Raw genomic sequence first — 8982 nt, 5'->3', positions numbered from 1 at the left:
AACATTTGTTTCCACCCAAAAAAATCCTATCCAAGCATGCTTTCTGTATTCTGTTCACATTCTCTTTCAAAAATAGTTTTTCTCCACTGTACGCTACTTTTTTGGCCAAACCATTTTCTTATAGCTTCTCAATGCATTTCTTCCATTTCATCACAACTCGTTCTCTTATATAGCCTACCCCATCTTAAGCTAACTTAAATCTACTAATCTCAGATGCTAAACTAAGGGACGACGCAATGCAGTAGCACAAAACAATTAACACAAACAGCAATGACAAAAAATGCAGATTGGCAAAACAAGCAGCAAATAATATAAATTAGCAAAGAAAATGCAACATTATCACTAATATGAGAACCATGGACCTTGCCGTTGGTGGGGAGGCTTGCGTGCCTCAGCGATACAGATAGCCGTACCGTAGGTACAACCACAACGGAGGGGTATCTGTTGAGAGGCCAGACAAACGTGTGGTTCCTGAAGAGGGGCAGCAGCCTTTTCGGTAGTTGCAAGGGCAACAGTCTGGATGATTGACTGATCTGGCCTTGTAACAATAACCAAAACGGCCTTGCTGTGCTGGTACTGCGAACGGCTGAAAGCAAGGGGAAACTACGGCCGTAATTTTTCCCGAGGGCATGCAGCTTTACTGTGTGATTAAATGATGATGGCGTCCTCTTGGGTAAAATATTCCGGAGGTAAAATAGTCCCCCATTCGGATCTCCGGGCGGGGACTACTCAAGAGGATGTCGTTACCAGGAGAAAGAAAACTGGCGTTCTACGGATCGGAGCGTGGAATGTCAGATCCCTTAATCGGGCAGGTAGGTTAGAAAATTTAAAAAGGGAAATGGATAGGTTAAAGTTAGATATAGTGGGAATTAGTGAAGTTCGGTGGCAGGAGAAACAAGACTTCTGGTCAGGTGACTACAGGGTTATCAACACAAAGTCAAATAGGGGTAATGCAGGTGTAGGTTTAATAATGAATAGGAAAATAGGAATGCGGGTAAGCTACTACAAACAGCGTAGTGAACACATTATTGTGGCCAAGATAGATACGAAGCCCACACCTACTACAGTAGTACAAGATTATATGCCAACTAGCTCTGCCGATGATGAAGAAATTGAAGAAATGTATGACGAAATAAAAGAAATTATTCAGATAGTGAAGGGAGACGAAAATTTAATAGTCATGGGTGACTGGAATTCGGTAGTAGGAAAAGGAAGAGAAGGAAACGTAGTAGGTGAATATGGATTGGGGCTAAGAAATGAAAGAGGAAGCCGCCTGGTAGAATTTTGCACAGAGCAAAACTTAATCATAGCTAACACTTGGTTTAAGAATCATGATAGAAGGTTGTATACATGGAAGAACCCTGGAGATACTAAAAGGTATCAGATAGATTATATAATGGTAAGACTGAGATTTAGGAACCAGGTTTTAAATTGTAAGACATTTCCAGGGGCAGATGTGGACTCTGACCACAATCTATTGGTTATGACCTGTAAATTAAAACTGAAGAAACTGCAAAAAGGTGGGAATTTAAGGAGATGGGACCTGGATAAACTGAAAGAACCAGAGGTTGTACAGAGTTTCAGGGAGAGCATAAGGGAACAATTGACAGGAATGGGGGAAAGAAATACAGTAGAAGAGGAATGGGTAGCTTTGAGGGATGAAGTAGTGAAGGCAGCAGAGGATCAAATAGGTAAAAAGACGAGGGCTAGTAGAAATCCTTGGGTAACAGAAGAAATATTGAATTTAATTGATGAAAGGAGAAAATATAAAAATGCAGTAAATGAAGCAGGCAAAAAGGAATACAACCGTCTCAAAACTGAGATCGACAGAAAGTGCAAAATGGCTAAGCAGGGATGGCTAGAGGACAAATGTAAGGATGTAGAGGCTTGTCTCACTAGGGGTAAGATAGATACTGCCTACAGTAAAATTAAAGAGACCTTTGGAGAGAAGAGAACCACTTGTATGAATATCAAGAGCTCAGATGGAAACCCAGTTCTAAGCAAAGAAGGGAAGGCAGAAAGGTGGAAGGAGTATATAGAGAGTCTATACAAGGGCGATGTACTTGAGGACAATATTATGGAAATGGAAGAGGATGTAGATGAAGATGAAATGGGAGATACGATACTGCGTGTAGAGTTTGACAGAGCACTGAAAGACCTGAGTCTAAACAAGGCCCCCGGAGTAGACAACATTCCATTGGAACTACTGACGGCCTTGGGAGAGCCAGTCCTGACAAAACTCTACCATCTGGTGAGCAAGATGTATGAAACAGGTGAAATACCCTCAGACTTCAAGAAGAATATAATAATTCCAATCCCAAAGAAAGCAGGTGTTGACAGATGTGAAAATTACCGGACAATCAGTTTAATAACCCACAGCTGCAAAATACTAACACGAATTCTTTACAGACGAATGGAAAAACTAGTAGAACCCGGCATCGGGGAAGATCAGTTTGGATTCCGTAGAAATACTGGAACACGTGTGGCAACACTGACCTTACGACTTACCTTAGAAGAAAGATTAAGGAAAGGCAAACCTACGTTTCTAGCATTTGTAGACTTATAGAAAGCTTTTGACAATGTTGACTGGAATACTCTCTTTCAAATTCTAAAGGTGGCAGGGGTAAAATACAGGGAGCGAAAGGCTATTTACAATTTGTACAGAAACAGGTGGCAGTTATAAGAGTCGAGGGACATGAAAGGGAAGCAGCGGTTGGAAAGGGAGTAAGACAGGGTTGTAGCCTCTCCCCGATGTTATTCAATCTGTATATTGAGCAAGCAGTAAAGGAAACAAAAGAAAAATTCGGAGTAGGTATTAAAATCCATGGAGAAGAAATAAAAACTTTGAGGTTTGCCGATGACATTGTAATTCTGTCAGAGACAGCAAAGGACTTGGAAGAGCAGTTGAACGGATTGGATGGTGTCTTGAAGGGAGGATATAAGATGAACATCAACAAAAGCAACACGAGGATAATGGAATGTAGTCGAATTAAGTCGGGTGATGTTGAGGGTATTAGATTAGGAAATGAGACACTTAAAGTAGTAAAGGATTTTTGCTATTTGGGGAGCAAAATAACTGATGATGGTCGAAGTAGAGAGGATATAAAATGTAGACTGGCAATGGCAAGGAAAGCATTTCTGAAGAAGAGAAATTTGTTAACATCGAGTATAGATTTAAGTGTCAGGAAGTCATTTCTGAAAGTATTTGTATGGAGTGTAGCCATGTATGGAAGTGAAACGTGGACGGTAAATAGTTTGGACAAGAAGAGAATAGAAGCTTTCGAAATGTGGTGCTACAGAAGAATGCTGTAGATTAGATGGGTAGATCACGTAACTAATGACGAGGTATTGAATAGGATTGGGGAGAAGAGAAGTTTGTGGCACAATTTGACTAGAAGAAGGGATCGGTTGGTAGGACATGTTCTGAGGCATCAAGGGATCACCAATTTAGTATTGGAGGGCATCGTGGAGGGTAAAATTCGTAGGGGGAGACCAAGAGATGAATACACTAAGCAGATTCAGAAGGATGTAGGTTGCAGTAGGTACTGGGAGATGAAGAAGCTTGCACAGGACAGAGTAGCATGGAGAGCTGCATCAAACCAGTCTCAGGACTGAAGACCAAAACAACAACAATGAGCAATGTGCAGCAACAAGGAAAATAATCAGTAGTAAAACTGGCTTAACAGAGTAATTCAATGTGAAATTTAGTAGCACTATGCCTGTAATACAGCAGCAGCAAATGCTATAACTTATACCTAAACATGGCAAGGCTCAAGCAGAAAAAATAGTACACTAAAGACAACAATGCAGTTAAGGGAAGTGTCTATTCACATCTTAATGTCTATGTAATTAAAGTGGTGCACCACAAAAACTAATTCTACAAAAAATTACCAAGTACTTGAAAAGAAAATTATATATGCAGTTACTGTTATTAGTCCCTTCTTATTGTTCTTTCCATTCCAAGAGCTCCTTTTTCGAAGAATGTGGATCACAAAATAATTATTTAATAGATCTGTTGACAGAAAGTGTTCACATTAGCAAATGCATTTAATTTTATTTTATGATACCAATGCCGCAAGACAGCTGGAAACCAGATATCAAATGAAATAAGCAACTACGCAAACCAAGCATAAAAACATTTAATAGCTATGTGGCTTTTCGTAAGTCAGTAGCTCGCAACTCTCGTAGAAAGACACTTGTCATAATCAGGTTTGCAGATGTAAGAATATTTCCCATCAATTCATAAGCATTTCAGTAAGTAGCTAAAGTACGATATGTTTCCAAATAATGAGCGTGTCGTATTTGCGATGCTTTCTACAATGGAATGTCAATAGCGAGGGTAATGGCCTCCTTTTTTTTCTACCTGTGCATCTGAAAAGGCACACACTAATGGCTGTTTCTCCAGGCATCTGACACAGCTGGGTGCCCACGACGCATTACGTGCAGGTGGTCACTTAACTTTCTTACAGAAATATTTACGACAGCAGCTTCCGCTACAGTGACAGTCTCATATAAAAATATTTCACAGGTCAAGAATTTGCGTTACAAATCTGTAGAAACAAAATCCTATTGATATAACAGAGTCCAAAAAATTTTCATCAGCATTGTAGTACATCCACGCATTTACATACATTTCATAACTCTTAAAGTACGATTCTTGGTTTCCAACAACCTTTTTCACAAACCAGAGTCCTTAACCACTACTCATTATTCCTTACCTTATTCGTCGACATTTCTTCAATATTTCATCATAATAAATACATATCATAATAAACATTCCTCAACAACATAATACACATCGTCGTCGTAATAATAACATCATAACACCTCAGTCAAATCTCAAAAACGTTGTAGCTTTCTGCAATAATTTCAAAACCTAAAAAATATTCTCTGCTCATTTCAATAGTGTCATCTACCTCAAACGTACTTTACAATCATGCTCCATTACCAAATACATCATTCAAAATATTCTCTCATAGTATCACAATGGTTCCGATAAAATATGAACAGTTCACAAAGTACAGACAAAATACAATTTCATAACTGTGTAGTTATCCAACTGTGTAATTACGTAAATATCCATCACCGCCATAGTAAAAAAAAAAAAATGTTTGTTTCTCTGTTAAATAATCAGATAGCTGTGTAACTCTGTGTTAGAGGAATATGGTACCGATGTGTAAAGTTGTATAAGCATATACCATATTAGCTAGGGCTCCTTGTGCTTGCCAAACACATGGTACACAAAGTAAGCGCGTACCCCCATGAGGATTAATGTAATTATACCCTCAGGTGTTACAGATTACAGCAATGGAATGAAATGTATCACGGAAAACCTGTGTATCATTGTACTTCAAATATCTTTAAAAATAAATGTTTTAAGTACAAAATTAATCACTCAAATACGTGTACTGTAGCGCTAAACTGTGCGTCATGTTGTAAGATAATCTCTGTGGAAGTCTCGTAGTTATCGTCCTCCGAAAGCTAAGTTCTGCAGAAGTCAATGTACTTACCTCATGATAAACAAAAGTGAAATGCTTTGCGTATAGATATCTTAGTTATTACGCTTATTGCCGTGATGAAGAAAGTACTGTGCTGTAACGTATTGTTGTGCTACGGAAAAGGCTGTCTCCTTGTAGCTATACCACAAAAGGTACTACTAAAACATGTTTTACTTTCCAGAATAATTCAGAAAAACTGTGCAGATATAAAACAGATACACCGCAAAAGCAACATTGTAAATTGTCACTCATTAGTAGCGTCGTGATAAAATCGTGTAGCTGTCACATAAACTAACCACTGTGTCATCTGGAACCTCGCAGAAAGTATTTTAACTCCAGAATGTATTTTCAAGTAAACCAAAAAGTTTCATTAAAATCTCATTAGCAGTACTGGTAAATGTTCTAAGTATGTGAGCCTTATAGTCGTTACGTAATCGTGCAACTAACAAGCAAGAATGCACACACACAATAACACTGTGTCGTCTGTTCACAATAACAATGCACTCGTAAATACTGTCTAAATATGTTCTAGATTGGATAGTTAACTTTAAAACATAGTGGCATTTTAACAGTTTCTAAGTGTGACAAAGAATACTAGTAACGTGAAGTGAACAATTTTATAGTAAAGACTAAATTAAAAAAAAAAAAAAAACAGATTATCTCTCAATAAACGGTTTTACATTAGAAATGTGGTGCAATCCTTTACTCTTCCTAGTACGCAGTGTTTCAACTTCGACGCAATTATCATGTAGTATACGTCGGTAAAGAATACTAGATTTTCCTCAAGGTTAGCGTCTATGTAATTTTTCCCTGAGCCAGCCGGCGCACGCGGCTGCCTGCGTTGCGAGTCATTGTCTGTCTCTTCGTTGGCGCACGTCGTTATTGGGATTAGGAGACCTAACTTCTACAAATTCACCTTGTCGAGAGTGCCCTGCTCTGTTTGAATCTCGCCAGTTCTGATGCAATTCAGGTCTGTCGTTTTGTCGGTAGTTTACATAGTTTCTTGTTTGTCGGTCATGTGGTGGAGAATTTCTCCCAGAATCGTAACTGCGTGGTGGACCGTTGCGTCTGAAGTTAATAATAGTTCTGGTTGCCATATTGACTGTTTCTACGACTGTCTCTGTTATAATCATTACTACGGAAATGCGATCTTTATCTGTAACTATTACTCTGCCAGTAGTTGTCATATGGGTGGTGTCTGTTTTGTTCACGATTTGTGTTGTGAGAATAACCTTGTCGTGTCCAGTTATTATTTCTTTCATCGCGGAATTGCGACGGATGTGACCTGTAATTGTTGTGTTCCTGTTTTCGCGTTCCGCGATTGTCAGTGTCAATTTCTAGTTGTTGTAAGAGTCCCTGAAAAACTTCAATGTCGTCTTTGCAACGTCCTGCCAAAATAATATGTCGTAAATGTTCAGGTAATTTGATTAAGCAAATGCGGATGAGTTCTGAGGGTCTGTATGGGTTTGACGGGTACTGATTCATGTGCAACATGTCTTCAAAATATTTCACAAGACTGGAAAATTCAGATTGTTCGAAATGTTTCATCATTATGATGGTATGTTTTACTTGGTCTTGTGTAGCCTGAGGCCAATATGCTGAGAGGAAGGCATGATAAAATTCTCCTTCACTGTGACAATCGTGAATAACCGATCGCATTCTTTCAGCTGGTTCATTCTCTAAGTAGCCACACGTAAATTCTAATCTGTGCTCTAATGACCAGTTGGGAGGAAAACAATGAGAGAATTGATGGAGCCACGCTTGTGGATGAATGTCGTTGCCGGAATTCTTAAATGTTTTGAATTTACGTGTAGTAATAAACAGCTTATAGTCAAAATCATCGTGTCGGCGAGTAGCATATCGGTCATTGTTACGTCGTGTCGGCGGTTCCATCTCAAAATTCGTTACACATTGCTAATTTCTTTCATAATTTCCGAAATGCCCTGTGTTATTATTTTATGGCTTTTCCGTATTTCTAAGTCCCTCTTCCCGTGTTAGAGCGCGAGTGTCCTCTGAAATATGTAATTTTTGTATTACTTGTGCCAACTGATCTTGTACTTCCCGGATTTCTCTTTTGTGTTGCGTATTAATTTGATTCTGATTTTGTTTGAATTTCTTAATTTGTTCATACTCTTCTGTGTCAGTGATGGCTACAGGTCTTGTGTCATTCAGATCATCATCTACCTTTGCAGATAAGTTAGTGAACTGATCCGAAAGTTCGGCTACCTACTCCGATAGTGTACTTATTTCCTCAGTGTGTTTTTCTGAACCAAGTTTCAGAGTGTCCATTTGTGTTTAAATCGTATCTACTGTGTCCTTTAAATTTTCCTGAGTTTTTGCAAGTTGCGTAACCGAATCGGTAGATGCAACTGAGTCAATTTTAGCTTGCAAGGTTTCATGATTTTCATGAACAATAGTTTGCTGTTCTTTTATGGCTGCTTCGTGATTCTGTAATGTATTTTCATGCCGCAAAAAAATAGGTTGGAAATGCTCACAAATTTGTGTTTTTACGTCATTACAGACTTTTAGACATTTCGATTCGATTTTATGTAACTCAGTAGTTAAATCTTCACGTGTTTGTTCAACCCAAGACACGAAATCATAAACAGCATGACATAGTGATTGTTTGCATAGGTGTGATGGCAACCAGTCGCCTTTTGAATTTGATACGATTTATTACCCCATTAACTAGTTATAGCCACTGACAGCTGATCGTGAAATGGTGGTATTACAGGAAAGTTATTTTCTGGAGCCTTGCGGTGCTTCGACAACCCTTTAATAATCCAATAAATCGCGTGAATATCGTTATTTTGTGTTATGTTAACCGAGGACCTAGAAACGACGGAGAGGCACCGTCCCCGCCACAGCCGCAGTGGTCCGCAACCCCACGACGACTACGGCGGTCCACTTCACCGCCCCGCCGCCCCCATGGTTATTGTGCGGTTCGGCCCCCGGTGGACCCCCCCCCCCCCACCCAGGGAACGTCTCACACCAGACGAGTGTAACCCCTATGTTTACGTGGTTGAGTGATGGTGGTGTACGCGTACGTGGAGAACTTGTTTGCGCACCAATCGCCGACATAATGTAGCTGAGGCGGAATAAGGGGAACCAACCCGCATTTGCGGAGGCAGATGGAAAACCACCTAAAACCCATCCACAGACTGGCCGGCCCACCGGACCTCGACACAGATCCGCCGGGCGGATTCGTGCCGGGGACCGACGCTCCTTCCTGCCCAGAAAGCCGTGTGTTAGACCGCACGGCCAACCGGGCGGGCATGAATATCGTAGCTATATTAAAATTCATGGAGAAGAAGTAAAAACTTTGAGGTTCGCCGATGACATTGTAATTCTGTCAGAGACAGCAAAGGACTTGGAAGAGCAGTTGAACGGAATGGACAGTGTCTTGAAAGGAGGATATAAGATGAATATCAACAAAAGCAACACGAGGATAATGGAATGTAGTCAAATTAAATCGGGTGATGCT

The sequence above is a fragment of the Schistocerca nitens genome, chromosome 6, assembly GCF_023898315.1.
Source record: "Schistocerca nitens isolate TAMUIC-IGC-003100 chromosome 6, iqSchNite1.1, whole genome shotgun sequence".
NCBI classification, from domain to species: domain Eukaryota; kingdom Metazoa; phylum Arthropoda; class Insecta; order Orthoptera; family Acrididae; genus Schistocerca; species Schistocerca nitens.
The sequence above is the reverse complement of the archived record's forward strand: the minus strand, read 5'-3'. Positions refer to the sequence as shown.